This window comes from Phalaenopsis equestris, unplaced genomic scaffold, assembly GCF_001263595.1.
Source record: "Phalaenopsis equestris unplaced genomic scaffold, ASM126359v1 Scaffold232799, whole genome shotgun sequence".
Lineage (NCBI taxonomy): Eukaryota > Viridiplantae > Streptophyta > Magnoliopsida > Asparagales > Orchidaceae > Phalaenopsis > Phalaenopsis equestris.
The window spans coordinates 606,538-625,654 of NW_018250760.1; the positions used below are offsets into that span (position 1 = coordinate 606,538).

The 19,117-nt window shown below is 35.7% G+C and overlaps 1 long non-coding RNA gene across 4 annotated transcripts; it reads left to right on the forward strand.

Moving 5' to 3' along the window:
- Positions 1 to 4,230: 4,230 nt before the first annotated feature.
- Positions 4,231 to 18,189, forward strand: LOC110038427. 4 transcript variants are annotated; one of them, XR_002295424.1, is made up of 7 exons: positions 4,231 to 4,250; positions 14,390 to 14,460; positions 15,680 to 15,731; positions 15,826 to 15,934; positions 17,460 to 17,533; positions 17,646 to 17,682; positions 17,826 to 18,189. It is a non-coding gene; the product is annotated as an uncharacterized LOC110038427 (long non-coding RNA). The 4 variants fall into 4 exon arrangements; XR_002295425.1 differs by lacking the exon at positions 15,680 to 15,731 and adding an exon at positions 17,334 to 17,376; XR_002295422.1 differs by lacking the exon at positions 15,680 to 15,731.
- The last annotated feature ends 928 nt before the right edge of the window (positions 18,190 to 19,117 follow it).

A 19,117-nucleotide genomic window follows, 5' to 3' on the forward strand; every position in this document is an offset into this window, starting at 1 on the left:
TATATATATATTTATTTATGTGTTTGTGTGTGTGCGCGCATATGAAACAAAAGCATAAAAGAAAATAAAGGACAGAGCTATATGAAATAAGATAAATTTATATTAATATAGAAATTTACACATGGAAGATTTATATAGACAATGGAGGAAGATTTTTCGAAGCACTCTTAAAAACTTATATTAAAACTTGCACACTAAAACAAAATTCAAATGTTAGTATAAAAAGTATAATATTTTAGTTTCACTTGTACTTGTCGAGCATAAAGAATATTTCTTTTGGTGATTGGCGGTCTCCATCACTAATTGATGTTTTTTGGGTGGGTGGTTTGCACCATTATTTTTGTTTGCTCTTAGAATCCTCTCGCATCTTCATGGGGTCCCATGTAGATTGTTGGCAAATACATGGGCTAATCTTCATTGGCTCATTCTTCTGAGTTGTTCATGGATTCATCATTATTGTTCCTCTAGATCATCTAAGTCTGAAATATCTTCGGATACTGTCCATCACAATTTTGTATAATCCTCCTTTCAATATGAGCTATAATATCATGAAAATATTTTCTCTTGGGCCCCTCAAATATCTTTGAGAAATAAGTTTCTACAAAAATTTGCAGGAGGGATATGGGCAGCCTCATGGGTGTTCATAATAGTATTTATCAGCCTTAATTTTTTTCCTTATTAATTTAAGGTCATCATTTTAACAGGAATCGTATTTGGGCAAAAATTAATTGAATTGATTTTTTCCAAAATTATATTTCATTGCCAAAGTCATGAAAAAAAATTATAATTTCATCTAAATTTCGAGGCAATTTTTTGAACAACATTATTTTGATGATTATTAAAGGCTATGATTTATGCAAGTTTATAGTCAAACTAACCATGTTGATTAGACGAACCCGTTGATACTAAAAGTGGTTCAATTTGAATCTAATCAAATATAAATCAAGCTATTATATCCCATTTGGAGGCTTCAGATTAATAATTGAATAGGTGAAAGAACTTCAAAATTGACATATCTATAGTCAAATCGAGCATCTTGATGCGAGGAATCTTAACTCAAGCTTTCTTAATTTTGGCGTCATTAAGGCCTTCAAATCATCAAAAAAAATTATAATCAAGAGGGATCAATTTGAGCTGTTCAATTAGGTGGTTGGGGAAGTTTTTTTGCCAAAATACCAAAATGTATCTCTCGTAGGGGCTATAAATATACCCCCTCCTCACATGGAGAAGAAAGGAGAATGAGTCAAATTCTAGTGATGTTATGGAACAAAGATACGACAGTAACTTTCTGGACCAAAGATACATCAGTAACTTTTGACCTCCGTAGTCGTCGACCACCGCCTGTCGACCGTCATCGACCATAGTCGGTCTCCTTCTGCTCATTATCATTTACGAACTCTATTTGCTTAAGAAGTATCACATATATGGTATAAAAAATATTTGACCTGGCGACAACTACTTGACCATTGTATTTAGAATATGACTTTCTATAGACTTTTGAAGTTTCTATAAATCATACAGCATATAATAACAAACCCATGAAATGAGTTTCAGTCACAAACAAGTGTAGCACAAACAACGACCTATGTGGTCAATTACTAATGTAGCTTCCCACTACAGCCTCTATGGTCAATTGTTGTTGTAGTAGATACCAATCACGATCTATATGACCAACTACAACCTATATAGATAAATGCAACTACAATTTCCAACTATTGTCTATGTGAATAACTATAGCCTATGTGGTGAACTACTACTGCAACTACCAACCATGACTTATGTGAGAAATTATGACATATGTAGCTAATTGCTATTATAGCTTCCAACTACGGCCTATGTGGCTAACTACACTACTACAACTATTATGCACATCCAATGTATTGAACTGCATTCTATGTAACAAACTCCTATTGCAACTTTTAATTATAGTTTATGTGACCAATTGTGACTTATTCGTTGAACTGCTAAAACAACTACTACCATAACATATATGACAAACTACGACCTATGTAGCTAATTGCTACTACAACCTTCAACTAGAATCTATATGGCTAGCTGTCACTATAGTTATCAAACACACCCTATGGGATTAACTACGACATGTGTAACTAACTTTATTGTAAGTTCTAAATACCGCCTATGTGATCAACTATATCCTACATGGCTAATAGCTACTGCAATTATAAATTGTGGTCTATGTGACAAACTACGACCTATGTGGCTAACTGCTACTACAACTAACAAATATGGCTTATGTAACCAACTATAGCCTATGTAGTTAAGTACTATTGTACCCACCAAATATAACCTCTGCGACCAACTGAAGCTATTGCAGTCTCCAATTATAGTCTTTATGACCAACTGATGCTATAATAGTCTCCAATTATGGCGTCCATCTCAAACAATGCTATTGCATTCACCAACTACGATCTTTGTAGCCAATTAAGCTATCGTAGTCTCCAACTATGCCCTATGTGGCTAATTGACGTTATTGTAGTCTCCGACTACGACCTCCACATGACCAATTAATGTTATTGCAGTCTTCAACTATGGCCTTTTATGACCAACCGATGCTATTGCCCTCACCAACTACAACCTCCGTGACCAACTAATAGTGTAGTCACTAACTATGACCTCCGTGGACAACTGACATTATTACAGTATCCAACTACGACATCTATGGATAAATGATGCTATTGCAATCTCTAACTATGGTCTCTGTGGCCAATTAAAGCTACTGCAGTCTCTAACTATGACCTTCATAGCCAACTGAAGGTATTGCAGTCTCCAACTAGGCTTTTGTGGCCAACTGATACGATTGTAGTCTCCAATTGCAGCCTTCATAACCAACTAACCCAATTGTAGTATCCAACTATGACCTTCGTAACCAAATAACGATATTTTAGTCACCAACTATGACCTTCGTGACCAACTGACTCAGTCACCAGCTACAGTCGATGTCACTAAATAAAACTTATGTCACCAGCTATAACACATGTAGGGATGTAAACGAGCCAACTAAGGGCGAGCCCAAGCTCAGCTCTTGTTCGACTCATTTATATTTCGAGCTCAAAAAGTGTGTTTGTGTTCGACTCATTTGCTTAACAAGCCTAACACGAGCCGTTCACGTTCAAAGAGTTGTTTTGGCAACCCTAATCAGTAGCCATAAGATCTTAAGGATTAAGGCAAAGTTGAAAACAATATTTCAATATAATTTAATATTATTTTATTTATTTTCTTAATCAATACTTTTAATTGATTATAAATCTTTGTAGCCTTGTAGTTAATTAAATTTTTTTAAAAATACTACTCATCAAATATATATAATTGATTATAAGTATTTCGAGCCAAAACAAGCCGAACAAGAACGAATCGTTAACTTAGCGAACGGCAGAACACAAACTTCTTAACGAACCGAACACGAGCTGTTCGTGAACAACGAGCCATTTTGCCAACACACATGTGACCAACTGTTTCTACAACTCCAACACTACGACCTATGCGAAAAAATTGATGTGTGTTATTGCAGACATCGCCTATGACTTTTATGACCAACGCAACCGTTATATTGTCTTACTATGACCTCTATGACCAACTACTACTATTGCAACTACTGCTTATGATTTTTGCAGCAACTATTACTATTATAGTCGAGAACTACATATATTACACTATTATGAGTATTATTGTTGAACTAATATTATACATTTATGATTATCAACTTTGTAATTTCATCATCTCTAATTTAGAGCAAGCGTGAACTTATGTATTGACAATCACATAGTGAACTATTTTGATTGGGACATACCTCGTGATTTTATTCTTTTATATTATTCTTCTACATAAAAATTCTTAGTCTCTCATCCCACAACTTCTCAATTATCTATGTGATTCAGCTTCACACATTAATAAGACGTTAAATTTAATTATTAATCTACCGTCATGAATTTTCAAACACCAAATATATATATCACTCCAAGCATCACATCAAGGTAAAGCAATTGCTTCAATCAATTTTGAAAGATAATCCACTGCAATCAATATATATATATATATATATTTTCGCGCCATTCTCACCAATATTCCCCCGCGAATTCCAGAGCAGCGCACTATTCCTCTAGTCTCCAAGACATTCTGCGTCGCCGTTCCCGTCGCTTCCTGTCGCCTTTCCAGTCGCCGTTGTCCGTCGTCGTTTCCGTCACCGCTCTTTCCGTCTTTCCCGCCGCCTTTCCGTCGCAGGACCGCAAAGGGTAAGCCCTAATTTCCTTTATATTATCCGAAGTTTGTATGATTATAACTAGACTTAGTGTCTTGTACAGCAGAAACAAAGTTTTTTTTTTTTAATTTGGTCATATCTAATTTGTTTGATTAGTGCGTACATCCACAAAATGACACATAATTGCAATTAAGAATGTTTGAAATTATTCAATTGCTTGTATATATTGTAAGACTATTAATGTGACTTACATCTTCACTAGAGCGTTTCTCAAATTGAAGTTTGGTTGATAAAATAATAAAGGTGACATCATTATATGAATGCAATATACTATAATTTTTAATCACAATGGCACTTTTTCTCGTAGGGCTAAATATTTATTATTGCACGCTCATGTTGGAAGCTCTAACTAAATGTGAATACTAGTTAAGTTTCTTCAAAGTTAGGTTAAAAATGCGGCTAAACTTGTTTCTCTTATTCACACTATAAGATTATCAAGATCTTCTAGTCGTGGGCATGCATCAGTACATACATCTGAACAGGTGCACATTGTTGGCAATTGAGAAGAAGAGGAAAAGAAGAGAAAATGAAGAGTGGCTAGGGTTCCAAAATTGCCACTAACACCTCATTACGTGAGTATATATATACAATAAGTAGACAGACAAAACTACCCTTAAGTATAGTTAAATGATAGAAATACAAATAATAATATCTAACTTCCCCCTCAAACTCACGATGCATCAAGGGGAATCATTGAGAGTTTGCTAGTCAAGAAACAAAAGCGTTGAGTGAAATGCGATTTCGTAGACACGCCAACAAGTTGCATGGAGGAAGAAATATAAGATAAGGTGATGGTGCCATGTTGAAAGTGATGACGAGTGAAATGACAATCAATCTTAATATGTTTGGTGAGCTCATGGAAGACTGAGTTGCAGATAATTTGTATAACACTATTGTTATCACAGTACATAGGAGCTGGGCCAGAGAAAGAGACACTCATATCAGCAAGTAACCAACACAACCAAACAATTTTTGCAGTGGTGGATGCCATGGAACGATACTCAGCTTCGGTAGAAAAGCGAGAGACAACTGCTTGCTTCTTACTCTTCCAAGAAATGAAAAGAAATTCTTCCAAGAAATGAAGAATCTTCTAGAAAATACAAAATCTTGTGGTAGATTTACGATTGGTGGATTCACCACCCTAATCAGCATCCGAGTAGGCACGTAATTCCAAGGAAGAAGATGCAGGAAAGAGAAAACTCTGAAATTGAGTGCTCCGAAGATAATGAAGAATCCGAATAACAACTGCCCAATGAACTGAAGTAGGAGAGACAACAAACTGACTGACAACATGTACTGCATAAGAATTATCAGGTCTAGTGATGGTAAGATATACCAAGCTGCCGACAAGTGTACGATACAAATTGGGAGACACCATCAGAAGAGGTATAGTGAACATTAAGCTCAAGAGGAGTAGCAGTTGTTCGAGTATCAGAAAGACGAGCTTGTTCAAGGATGGTGCCAATATACTTAGATTGGGAAAGATGATAACCTTTAGGAGAATGAGCCACTTCAATCCTCAAAAAATATCGAAGCATACCCAAATCTTTCACTTCAAACCCCTAATTGTAATTTCAACTCTGCAATCCCATTTTTATCATCCCTAGTAATAATCATGTCATCAACATATACAGAGAGTATCATACGACCATGGGAGGTACTCTTGAGAAACTAGGCAGTGTCATATGAGCTAGAATGAAAACCAAGAGATGCAATCACAATAGAGAATTTTTCAAACCAAGCTCAATGAGCTTGTTTAAGGCCGTAGAGACTTTCTTTAATTTACAAACTTCACCATAATTTTGAAAGACCATGTAAAATTCATCTTGAAGATCGCCATTTAAGAATGTATTTTTAACATTCATTTGAGAGATATGTCACCAGTGAATAGACACGATTGCAATAAGAGTACAGATAGTGGTCATTTTGGCAACAGAAACAAATGTTTCTTCATAATCCAAACCATACTATTGAGAAAGTCCCTTAGCAACCAAATGACCTTTATATCGTTCAACGGACCCATCAAACTTGGTTTTGATTTTATACACCCAATGAGAACCAATTGCACGTTTTTCTGGAGGAAGAGAGATAAGATCTTAAGTATCTGTCTTGTGTAAAATAGAAAGTTCTTCTGCCATAGCTTTATGTCAAAGAGGATCAAGAACAGTCTCTTGATAGGAAGAAGGCTCAGACAAATTATGAATGGAGGTTAAAAAAAGAAGCAAAAGAAGTAGAATAAGTGGAGTAAACAAAATCTGTCAATTTAGTAGACTTGCGATCACATTGAGGGTAACGAGGAAGATGAGGATTCACAATCACAGAAGGTTCTTGGGGAGCATCAGGATCTGCAGAAGTACCAGTGTCAACCTTGCAAAGCTCAATATCAATATTATTTGGATGTTGATCTACATGACGATGTTCAATATCTGTATCAGTGTGAAAATGATCAATTGAGATAAGATCAGACTTTGTAAGGCTATAAGAATAAGGAAGAATTGAGTAAAATAGTATATGCTCAAGAAATACAACATGACGTGATACAAAAAGTTTGTGAGTGACATAATCATAACAACGATATCCTTTCTGACCATCACGATAACCAAAAAATATATAGATTGTCGAACGGGATGACAATGTATTACGTTGTACACGAGGAAGAAGAACAAAACAATTAGAAAAAAAAACTCTCAAAGCGGAATAACCAGGAGCGTGACCATATAGTTTTTCACAGGGAGACAAACCTGAAGTAACAGAAGATGAAGTTCTGTTAATAATATAGACTGCAATAAGAATAGCTCCTCCCCAAAATTTACTTGGAACAGATCCAGACAAAAGAAGGGATCGAGCTGTTTCAACAATGTGACGATGTTTTCTTTCAGCAACTTCATTTTGTTCAGGAGTGTCAGTATAAGAAGTTTGAAGAAAAGACCCATCAGATGCAAGTAATTCAAAGAATTTAGTAGAGGTATATCCACCTCCCAGATCACACCTAAAACACGTAATAACAATATTATGTTGAGTTTTGACAAATGCACGAAACATATGATAAACATTAAAATATTCAGAACAATTTTTTATAAGATAAATCCAACAATAACGAGTATAGTCATCAATGAACGAGAGATAATATCTAGATCCAACTTTGGTAGCAACAGGTGATGGACCCCATACATCCGAGTGAACCAAGTTAAAAGGTGCAACAAAAAGTGAAACACTTTTATAAAAGGGTAAAACAAAAAATTTAGCAAGTTTATAACCACAACAATCATAAATATCACGAGTTTTTAACTCGCCCAAAACTCCAGTAGAAATTAAGTATTTTAGACGAGAAGAAGTAACATGTCCAAGACGAGAGTGCCATAGATAAAATTTAGAAGATGATGAACTCAAACGAAATGATGACAGGTCAACACTGGAAGCTGCAACATCTGAAACTCTTAGCTCATCAGAATATAAAGTCCACCTTGCCTACGACCTGTCCCAATCAACCTCCTGGATTGCAGATACTGCACGTAACAAGAGGTGAAAAAAATTAAAACTGAGAAACCAGAATCACACAATTGACCAACAAAAATAAGGTTTAACGTAAGATTGGGGATATAGTAAACATTTGAAAGAGATAAGTGTGATGTGCATACAGACCCAGTGCCTGCTAATGACATAGGAGTGTCATCAGCAGTCATGACTGATACAGATGATGCAGGATGTAAGGATACAAATGATGTAAAATCAGATGACATATGATGAGAGAGGCTCGATGAGAGGCTCCATAGTCAAGAATCCAAATAGAAGAATATATACCTGATGAGCTAGAGGAAGGCAAACCTATATTTGAGAAGATAGGCATGACATGTGGTTGTGTGACAAGAAACTTTTAAAACTGCTCAGCAAGTGCAGCTACTGTCCGAATAATACGCATGTCCAACACCAAGAGAGTCTGTTGGAGGAACAACAACTACAAAATTTGATGTTGGAGTCTTGAATTTTCGTGGGTGCAACTGATTGAGTTGTCGTGCCTTCTGTTATTTGTTCAACAACTTTGGACATTGAGCTTCCAATGACCCTTTTGCTTACAAAAACTACATTCATCAAACCCAACATTTCTATGAGATTTGCTTTTATTATGAGTAGCTGCAAAATCAGATGGATTAAGAGTGGGGAGTATCTCTTTCTCAACATTCCCTTTCTCAGATTGAGACTTGAGACGAAACTTTTCAGCTAATAACTCATTAACCACCGACTCAACTGTTGTAAGAGGATTGCGATGTAAAATTGTTCCACTGTTCTTCTCTATGATCAGTGTATGGTTTAAAAGCTCGTAATTCTGCAAATTCAGTAAGAGATAACTGATCCCAAAGATTATTCATGACAGAATAAAATTCTTGGATGCTCATGTTGTTCTGTTGAAGAGCATGAATATCTATCTTTTATTGATATTGCTTTGCAAAATTTGACCGCATATATAATTTTTCTAAATGATTCCAAACTTCTTTGGCGGTTTCATATTTTGCTAATTGGACACCGATTGATTGTGAAACCGAGTTATTGATCCACGAGTTATTGATCCACCGAGTTATTGATCCAAGTGATTATTTTTGAATTATTTCCTTCTCATATTTCCAACATTTTTTCATATTTTCCATCTATTTTCATCTATGGGCATAACAGAGGTTCCAGAAACATAACCCCACATTATTTTGCCTTTTAAAAAAATTTTCAACACATAACTCCAATATGAGTGAAGAGTCATCTTTTTTACCAGTCATTGCTACGATACAAATAAAACAAAGAAAAGGAAGATCAAAAAATTTCCTTGCTTCCTACATGCACAAAGCTGCCTGGTTCTTCTTCCTCTTGTTCACGTCCATCAACCTCACACCCTCGTCTTCGCACGCCACCTGCTTTGCACAGTACCACGACAATCTCAACTCTCACCCAAACCTTCTCCCTGTTGTCACAAAATTGAGCTAATTTCCCCTTGTCGAAAATTCCTCGTTGACGCCGAAACCCTCCCAAACCTTCTCGATATGCCTGGAGTTAAATCTTCGTTTGGAACGATAGGTGGGAAATTTATGCGTAACTTCTCGCTACCAGACAACGCTAATGTTGAAGGAATAAACGCGACCTACCATGACGAGGTATTGATAGTTACGGTGCAGAAGCTGCCGCCTCTCGAGCCGAAGCCACCAAAGCTCCTCTGCCCTAGCATGCATCTCCCCCATCGTGCGTGCAATCAACTATGCGATCCTCTGCCCAATCCATTTTCCGGCCCTAGCTTTTGTTGGATCCGCGAAAGGAATGGATCAAAACTGCTCTGATACCATGTTTGTAAATGAGAAGAAGAAAAAAAGAAGAGAAAATGAAAATTGGCTAGGATTCCAAAATCGTCACTAACACCTCATTACAAGAGTATATATACAATAAGTAGAAAGACAAAACTATCCTTAAGTAGGGTTAAATAATAGAAATACAATAATAATATCTAACACATATTAATGCTGTAGTGATGTTGCTAATACCTACAATTCTTCAAAAGTACGGTTAAATTAATAAGGTTATTCTGCTATCATATTTAAGATTTTTAAACTGAATTTAGTCACAATTTATGTGTTTTTTTTTTGCTCTTCAACATCGAATATGAGATGGTGACAATATTTGAGAAGTTTTAGATGTTAGGATTTTTTTTTTTATATAATGAAACGAAGTTACTTGGTATAGGAATGTGGTGCAAGGATGTATATGCATGCCATTAAAACTATTGATTGTTGTGCTATAACTTTGTTATATTATAGTCCATCCTTAGAAACAGGAAGCCATTATTGGATAAGATTGGCAATCAATATTATGGAAAAGAAAAACTTTGAATGCTGATGATTTTGTCTAGGTTTTTTTTTTATTAATTTGGTGTGAGATTAAATTGTTAAGTAAATGAATAACATGTGCAAGGATGTAGATCTTTATTTTAAAAATCCTTGTTGCAATGCAGTAATTTTGATTGTTTGTTTAGTAATAATTGTTACTTAGCCTATTTGTTCCTCATCTTTTTTGTTGAATGATTTATTGTGTGCTTTGTGGACAATGCAAGAAAGTGAAGCTATCCTTTTTGGAATTACATAGAATTTGTCGTGAGCCTTTAGCATTCATAAAACCGTCGTAAAAAAAGCGGTTTGCGGGAAAATATTCCAATTTTTCGCGCCTATCTCCCACGTTTTTCCCGCGAAATCGATTTCACACTCCCAACGTTTCATTTTTTGCCTCCTTCCTCCCCGTTCGTCTAGCCCTGCACCGAATCCTCTGGTCTTTCCCTTCCTATAAGCGACCTTTAGATCCAACAAAGAAGACAACATAAGTTTGTGGGATACAAAGGCATCCGATCCTCTCTGTGCCGGAAGCCATTACCGCGTTCGATTCCCCTACCTGGCAAAGTGCTACATTGAAGTCGTCTTTTCCTCCTCTTCAGACCTCTGTGCCTCTCTCGCTGACTTTGCTCTGACCTTGTCTCCACATAGAAGCCGCACGATCTTGACCTCACCCTCGCCGGTGCATGCGATCTCCAAGCCGTTTCGCGTCGCCCTTGCCCTTTGCTGCTCCCGTCGCCGGTCCCCGTTGTCGGTCTACATTGCAAGATTGAAACCGGTAAGCCATATTATTACAAAGTTTAGGTGTTAGATACTTAAATACATTAAGAATTGTGTGGTATGTATGTAAAAAAATCCTTGATAGTTAACAGTTAACACTGGCTTTGACAGAACTACAATGCCAACATAAGTTTAATGCATCCGATCTTTCAATTGATTGTCATTTCCTTAAATAACAACTTACCTGAAAGTGTGGGTATCTTTCAACTCCAACTTTAATAAATATGGGCATTGTTACATACATACCATCCAATTTTTATGTATTTGCATATCTAACAAAACCTTAATTTCTTAATGGTAATATTCAGAATGATAAAAAATGTCCAGTGCATAACTTTCATTAAAGTTGCCATCTAGTGCATAGGTTTGCTCTCCATTGTTTCTCACTAGATCATGTAAGTAGGGAAAGACATCTACTCCCTGGAAATTTTTTGCTTCAATTGCCAAATCATTCATGATATCATAAGTTCCCATGATACTCGTTTCAATTTGGTTGGGAGAACTTGCACCAATGAAGGTTTCCATCTGAATACATGGTTAATTAGAACATTATATGATTTTTTTTTTTGATAAAGCATTAACTAATACTACATATATATACTTACTCATTTATTGCTTGGGAAAATAATTTTAGCTCTTCAATGGAGTCATGGCATTGAAGCATATTTTTGAGCATGCTTTCGATGCAATTCCATTTTGTGTAAGTAATCCTAGCAATTGAATACTTGGGCTCATATATAGTTGTACATATTGATTAGTGGATCTTCTTTGGCTTTAGTTGGGTGATAAGAGGATCATCAAAGCCATAAGAATTCCACCATCTAGAATTTATAAATTAAATTTAGAAATTTTAATCAAACTTTGCCTTAAATATTTGTAGATATTGCTCAAAATCAACTCATAAAAGCATTGAATTAGCTTTTCTTATGTGCATGGCATGCAACTTGTTGTGCTTCAACTTGGCAAGTTCCAAGTATTTTGGATTATCAATATTATAAATCCTAATCATAAACATTCAAAGGAAATTATATTATGCTAATGTAATTAATAGTTATTTAAATACTAATTTCTTTACCTATAGATAGTGTGTGAATCAATAATCAAAGCCACTTCTTATTAAAATTGTCAAAAAAAAATTAAAATATTGAATTGAAATAACCTCCTTATGTAGGGCTTTCTTTATAGCCCACTTGTCAAATGCTTGATGGCCTTTCATCTTTGTGCTTGATCGTCTTTAATGTTCATCAAATGTTGCTTGGCTAACTTTTTGGCATGTTTCAGTATTTTCTCCCCCGGAAATGCAATTTAGGAGAAGCAATTAAGTTGAAGAAATCTGAAATTCGTCTTTGTGTCTCGCCTATCAAGCATACGAAATTGCCTTCAGCATCCTTGAAGTACTTGAAGTACTAAGTATTTCTGTATATATTCAAGAATTGTTGGAATTTATATATATATATAATACCCTTCTAGGGTCTCGCCCGATGGCGAAACCCTGTGCTAACTCCTGTGGCTTCGTACGCGTCGTGCTCGACGATGAACGGTTCCCGCATCTGACTTCTCCTGTTTCGTCTTCCGCTAGTTTCTTCGTGCTCGCTCACTGTCTTCTTCCTCGTGTCGTTGTTTCTCGCAGCATTTTCTCGCTGTTACGAGGTTGTTCGCGTCTTTCTCGCCGCATCTACGTTCGCCCTTCGTCGTCCTGACGCCTCGCTTGAGCTTCCTTGCACAGTGCCGCGACTTCCTCCGCTCCACGTTTGATCCCTGCTTTGCGGATCGAGCAGTGAAGGAGTTGACCCACTGTTCGACTCTGAGCTTTATGGCTATTGCTCCTTCTCAAACACCGACTTCAGTTTTAAACCTTGGGAAGACTGCTTTTGTTGATATAGTCGGCTCTATGGGATCAGATCAGGCTTTCTCTCATATTTATCTTGAATCATTCGAAGGTCAGAAGGGCTGCAATCTTATCAAGAAGCCAGGTATGGTAAACTGGCTATATTCTTCTCTGATGCTGAAGTTTCCAACCTGGTTAACAGGTTCAAATTCACCCTCATTGGGAAGTTCCAATCGGGACATTGCAAAATGAAAATTGTTCGAAAGGCTTTTGAAGATCTCAAACTATTGGGACTCTGGAAGGTTGGACTCTTTGATTGAAGACATGTGATGATCCAATTATCTAAAGTGGAAGACTATGACAAAATATTTTTCAAAAAGTTTATGAGAATAGAGGGAAAATATATGAAACTGCTCAAGTGGTCTCCTGAATTTGACCCTAGTCAAGAACCACCTATAGTTCCAATCTGGTTTAAACTACCCGGCTTAAAGTTTCATTACTTCAACCATCAAGTACTTTACTCTATTGGAGCTGCACTAGGGAGACCAATGAAATTGGACACACCCACCTTCAATCTAACCAGGCCTTCGGTTACAAGAATTCTTGTTGAAAGGGATATCACCCTCCTTGATATGGACGAAATATGGCTTGGCACTGCCGACAATGGGCACAATGAGTATTGGCAGCCAATTATAGCAGAACAAAGACCCTGCTATTGTAATTACTGTAAACTGTTTGGGCACACCCCTGCCAAATGCTTCAGGCTTCACCCACATCTGAGATCGGCAGGTCCTAACAACACCATCTATGTGGAGGAAAATATAGCAGACACTGTTAATCTTCCAGAAATGTTGAATGAGAATTTGACTCATAAGACCACTCTCACCAACCAGACCAGCAACTTCTGTCTACTGTTGTTGCGGCAGCTTTTCATCAGATTATAAATTCTACGAATTGTGTTGTAGCAGATGCTAGCTGAAGTGTCTTAGTCCCACCTATTGCGAGAGAAGAGGGTACTCATGTTACGGAGGAGTGTCAAGATCAATGTGTGTTGTAGGCTGAGTCAGATCAACAGTTTACCTCCATCGAAGATCCGCCTATTGTTCACACGAGACTTCCTCTGACAGATGATTGACAGGTTTGCAAATCCAGGAAGAAGAAGAAAGAAATGCAAGATCTCAATAACTCTCAAGATGACTGTATTATTGTTTCGGGAGGAAGCCCATATCCCAGTATGTTGTCGGACTCTCTCCCTAGATCTAGGGAAAGGGGAAGCGGTAGATCCACCGACTACACCCACTATGATTAGGAGTTGTTTATTTTTGTTTTACTTTTTTTGGGAATACGTTTCCCTTACTCTTCGTTTAATGGAAGAGAATGGGCCAACAATGAGAGAAAGAGAGGGGGCCAATTTGGATTCATATGCATTGTATTGAAATTGCATGAGTTCTGGTTTTTCAAATTATTAAAAATGCTACTTTTCTTTTGTTTTTCTTCCTATTGAACATTAGAAATGTTAAATAATATCAAGAGAAATATATTAAATCAATTCTACTTGCAGCAACATAACTCTTTTTTTTTTTTCTGTTTTCTTTTATCATGCTCTTAATTATTAACACATGTATTTTTATAAAATCTAATGAACAGAGTTCAAAGAGCAGGAGAAAAAGAAGAGGAAGCAGTGTATTTTCTGCTGAAAAGCAGAGATTCAACTTAAGGTACCCACATTCGAGATGTGTATTTTGCAAATTTTTGATGTGTTTCTGATTATGAATGCATACATACCTACGTTTCAGTGTAATTCCTGAAGTTGTGTTTTTATGTGTTAGTTGATTGGTATTAGCTAAACATTGAACATTTGTGTAAATTGCATTTCTTATGCTGCTAAGTGCTTGTTTTGTTAATCTTTTGGGGCAATTATATTCATAGTACTTGAAAAATTGCTATTTACAAATCTAACACCCTTTTTCATTCATTTTTAAAATTCTCATTGTTTTCTAAATAGATAAGATTTGAGTGCAATGTATTTAATTACTTCTTTTAATATAACCTTATTTTTTTGCCCTTTTACAATATAAACTCATTGTTTATTTCATTTTTTGGCCCAAAATTTCATTGATTATATTTGATGATTTTTACATTTTTCCCACTTACTGACAAGGCTTCGATGGATAAAGCTTGTCATGTCATCTATAACATCTTGTGTTGACAGTTTAATGGTAATATTCCTCCAATAATTTGAACTGTGAACTTTTATTTGATAAAAAGGGAAAGGGAAATTTACATACATAGCACACAATTCTTTTGTATTTACATATATCACACCTAAACATCACACCTAAACTTCCATATTCTAAACTTCCATATTTATATGCAGAGTAGTTTGGTGCTTTAAACCTATGCATGAAAAGGTGTATTTAACTTTTAAAGAGTAATAATAGTGCTATCTTTGAGTTGATATTAAATATTTGAGTGCTATGTGTGTAAATATGAAAGTTTAAGTGTGAGATATGTAAATACATAAGAATTGTGAGATATGTAAATACATAAGAATTGTGTGCTAAGTATGTAAAAGGCCCTGAAAGGAAAACATAAAAAAAATTGAAAGAATGAAATTGGAATCCTTTCCTTATACTCTTACTTTCAGTGCTCATAATATTGGTTGATTGGACGGAAGATTTCTTACTTCTCACGGCATTCGTTTTCTTCTTGTATTTTTTTCACAAAATTGGTAGAATATGGCAGAGCACTTTTCTTGGGGAAATTTACATACATACCACACAATTCTTTGTATTTATATATCTAACACCTAAACTTCTATATCTGCATTTATAACACTGTTGTCATAAATCTATGCATGAAAATGTGTATTTCACTGTAAAAAGCAATGGTGGTATTTTTGATGTGATATTAATGAATGATTTGAGTGCTACGCAGGTACATAGGAAAGTTTCAAGTGTTAAATATATAAGTACATAAGAATTGTCCGGTATGTATGTCAATGGCGCCTTTTCTTATTTTTAATGTCATTTTGCTGCTTTTGCTATTTTGTATTTCAATGAATTCTGTTATGGAATCACCAGATAAGTGCTCTCTTGTGGGAAGGATTCTACAATAAGACTATGGGACGTAGGAACTGGAAGGCTTGTAAAGCGGCATTTGGGAGCAGTTCACAGTAATTTACGCTGCCAGGTATGCTAAGTTCCAGTTCCTTGATTATTTTCTTTCTACTGAATCGACAAAGATGGCATGTTCTACCATTTATTTTTCAGGGAAATTTACATACCACACCATTCTTATGATTGAAATATCTAACACCTAAAGTTTGATATTTAGATTTATAACACTTTGATGTTATAAATCTATGCATGAAAAGGTGTATTTCACTTCTAAAAAGTTAGTTATGGTATTTGATGTGATGCTAAGGTGCTCATGTAAATTTCAGTTTAGGTGTTACATATGTAAATATATAAGAATTGTCCAGTATTTATGTTAATGTCCCTATTTGGTAAAAGAACCTGCTATCTATGCATAAAAAGGTGTATGTATGCTAATATTTACTGATTCATGTGCTAGTCATGCAACAACAGGTATAGCACGCATCGTTTTTTTGGGGTGTATACATACATACCACCCAATTCTTACGTATTTACACATCTAGCACCTGAACTTGTAACATTTATGCCACCCAATTCTTTCACATTACATTAAAAAAAACCACCATTTTAACTTTTAAAATATGAAATACACTTTTTTTATGCACAGGTAAGATGGATTATATGTAAAAATTGAAGTATAGGTGTTACATATGTAAATACATGTAATTAAGTGGAGTGTATGTAAATGGGCTTAATGCCTTAAGCATTTATGGAGTTGGGAGTACATTGCTTTTGTGTGCCTGGAGAGAGAGAGAGAGAGAGAGCCTAAGTAATGCTTTGTCAAAACATTTAATTCATCCAGCTAGCATTTCTAATGCGTATGGTTGCTTAAATTAAAATATTCACTACTGTAATCAGATCTGTAAGATCATGCTGAGATTATGTTGCTGTAATTGAATGGTCACCTCCAATATTTGCAGCATTGATTTCTCTCAAAATTTGGACCTTTAAGTTATTACATTAGATCAAATGATTACTTGATCTTTTCTTATCAAGAAATTGAAGATGGATGCTAGTATTGTTTTATGCGGAGGAGTGGAGTGATGATATAAGTTTATTGTGTCATTGATTCCCCTTTTTCATACAATAATATTTTGCACTTCATTTTAATTGCTTGGAATCTGTATTCTGTCCAAGCATTTCATTATCTATTCACATCAGGTTTATCTGAATCATTCATGAATTTGGAACTGATGTAATGGATGATATTTCATGATTAGCTCGCCAGGTGCTTAGAACACTGATTAATAGTGTCTTGATTTTGTTTTCCCTGCCTACGCAGTTCTTAAAATAAAAAAATAAATTGTATTTTTTTATAAATAAAATTTATAAAAAAATACAAACAGTTGTGAACAAGTTAGAAGCTACTCAAAATGATTATAGAACAATTCAACTAGAAATACTGGCAGACAACCATTCTGTTCTTACTACAGTTATAGAGAGTGGGATCAAATTTCAACTTGCTTTCGCCAAAGCGTATGTTCGTAGCACCTACTTTCCATCATTGGGTTGTTGAGTGCTATTTTTTATCCATCTTCTTTCTGACATCGTTAATTTAGGCTTGGAAAGCAGCCGCATAAAGAATTCATTGATCACGACAAGGATGGTGAGAGAATTGAATTTCTTCCCCCAAGTAATTAATTTCAGATTTTTTTTTTTTTGGGAGATTTAATTGATATACATTCTTTTTTTTTTACTTTGGATAATTTCGATGACAACACTTGATATGAAAAAAAAAAATGCAGCATCTTCATCTGGGATTATGAATAGAGCCATGAATGAGTGAGTTGCTTCTTAAAATTTTTCTTGAATTGTTTTTTTCAATACATATGATAATTTTTCAGCTATTCATCTTCCTTTTTTACTAATTAGAATTGATTATATATATATTTTTTTGGAATTCAACTTCATTTTTTTGCATGAAGGATAACATGGTGGCAGGATTAGAAAGAAGATAAGAGAAATCTCTGTTTGGATTTATGGGATTTGGAGATGTTAAAGGGTTGGAAAGCGGGTGGCAGGATATAGAAGAATGACGAGGGTTACCTTCCTCAATGATTTTTGGGTTGGACAATAGTGGAAAAAGCAAGATGTGAGCTTTAGAGGTCTTTTTATGTCGAGACTATGTTGTTACCCACCCAGTTAGTTGTATGGTGATATATTTTTAGTTTAATTTTTCTGTATACGGTTTATGACTTATCAGACCTATTTTTTTTGCATGATTTTTAATTTTCTTATGATTACAATTGTCAATGAGATACATTTATGAATTATGTGAATTGAATATTATTTAAGGACAAATGATGAAATTTTGCTTGATATGAAAAATGTTAAATGAGCAAAGTATTCTAGGCATAGTTAGTTATTGTCTGCTTGTCATATTTTGGTGTTTTGATTGTATTTAGTTGTTGAACTGATATTCTTTTTTTTTTTTTGTAGGCGATGTATGTAAATTTTTTGTTCTTTAATATCTACGGTGGTGGTTTTAACTGTTGCAAGAATTGACATAGTGCTACCTTAGCTTTTTGTTACGGCGGCAGTTTTTAAATGTCTATTGTGGCGGTTTAAATCGTTGCAAGTAGTCCAGATGTGTGGCGGTTAAAACCACCGTAGTAGCATGAAGCTATGACATTGTCGTATCTTCAAACTATGACGACGGTTTTTAGAACTGCTGCTGTAAGGCTTTGTGGCCCTGAGTATCGGCAGCTAGAATTTTTGAAGCAGTTAAAACTACTGCTATATGTCACAGACAAATAGTCCCACATCGACTAGGTGTAGGGTCGAAAAACAGTATTTAAGTCTTGGGCTGTTTACTTCTCTTAAGGGCTCTTTTGGGAGATGACAAGTGGTATCAGAGCAGATTACTGTCAGCAAGATGTGTGGACTCTCCATTGTCTAGTGGGACCCTCGGTGGAGCCGATCCGTGGCGAGGGCTTCACGTGATTGAGTGGAGGAGAATGTCGCAGACAAATAGTCTCACATCGACTAGATGTATGGCCAAAAAACAGTATTTAAGTCTTGTGTTGCCCGCCACACTTAAGGGCTCTTTCGAGAGGTGACATATAACTTCCTTTTGACACCAAATTTTATTGTCCGGTCACCGGATGTGCGGACAACGGGCGAGTGCTTCTCGTCCGTTGTCCGCCCTTCCGGTGACCGGACAGGAAAAACGCTCCCTTTTTACGTCGCCGAAGCCTATTATTTTTTGTAGTATATA